This window comes from Cynara cardunculus, assembly GCF_001531365.2.
Source record: "Cynara cardunculus var. scolymus isolate 2C chromosome LG 11, CcrdV1, whole genome shotgun sequence".
NCBI classification, from domain to species: domain Eukaryota; kingdom Viridiplantae; phylum Streptophyta; class Magnoliopsida; order Asterales; family Asteraceae; genus Cynara; species Cynara cardunculus.
This window is the reverse complement of record NC_037538.1, coordinates 7,690,005-7,691,111: the sequence shown is the minus strand read 5'-3', so window position 1 is coordinate 7,691,111 and position 1,107 is coordinate 7,690,005.

Below are 1,107 nucleotides of genomic sequence, written 5' to 3'. Positions count from 1 at the left end.
ATACTTCAAGAAAACAACACTCACACCAAAGATCCTTCAGCAAACGTCGAAGACTGAAACTGAAGATTAGAGACTGGCGCGTACGTGATCTGAAGCGTTAAGTGGTTTAGTTGTTAAACCGGTTAAGCTTTGAGCGAGTTATGAAGGATAAGAATGGTTAACATTTTGAACGGAGAAGTAGGATTACGATCATGTGGTGAACGGATTATTTTTAAATCGGTCAAGTTTTGAACGATGTATTGTCCAGACTTTTTATCTGGACAAAAGATGGAATTTATTTCTAAGTGTTAAATCGGACAAGCCTTGGGCGATGAGTTGTCCGGATTTGGTAAACTGGCTAAAACTTGACCGGAGATAAAGTCCGACCATGTCCATGTTGACCGGATTTGTATTGTGCCTTGTGCTTGATTGATAAAAATTGTTATTTTATCATAAAATTGAGATTTGATATAAATGATTTTGGATTGATAATAATTTGAATGGTTGCAGTCTATTTGAAATTATTTTTGTAAAATGTTTTGATGATGAAATAAGGGTGACATATCAAGGAGAGGTGCACCATGGGATAAGGGTGGCATATTAAGGAGAGGTGTACCATGGGATAAGAGTGGCGTATCAAGGAGAGATGTACATTTGATATAATAGTGGCAGTTGTATGTGTGTTGTATGATATAACTCTTTCTATTATATCCCTTAAGACTATCATGGTCTGTAATCTTTATTTCTTTGTGATTTAAGGATTTAGGATCAAAGTTCTTATTGAAAATCATAGTCTGAATGTTATTGAGGAGAAAACATCAGGTTTGGCCTGAAAGTTTATATAAACCTTGTTTGATTAGAAAAAGGTTTAAAAGTGACATTATATGAAACCTGACTGGTTCAAATGTATGATATTTGAATAGCTAATGCTTAGCTTGAAAAGTGGAAATGATTTGGTATTTTGTTCCTATTCGTTCATATATTTGTTATATATATGAATAGTTGTTTTTCATAAAGGTTTTGGTGATTTTCACCCTGCAATATCATAATAGGGTATCTCACTAGACCTTTCGGTCTAACCCTCGTTTTGTGATTTTAACTATGTATTGCAGGAGGTTCGGACGGTAA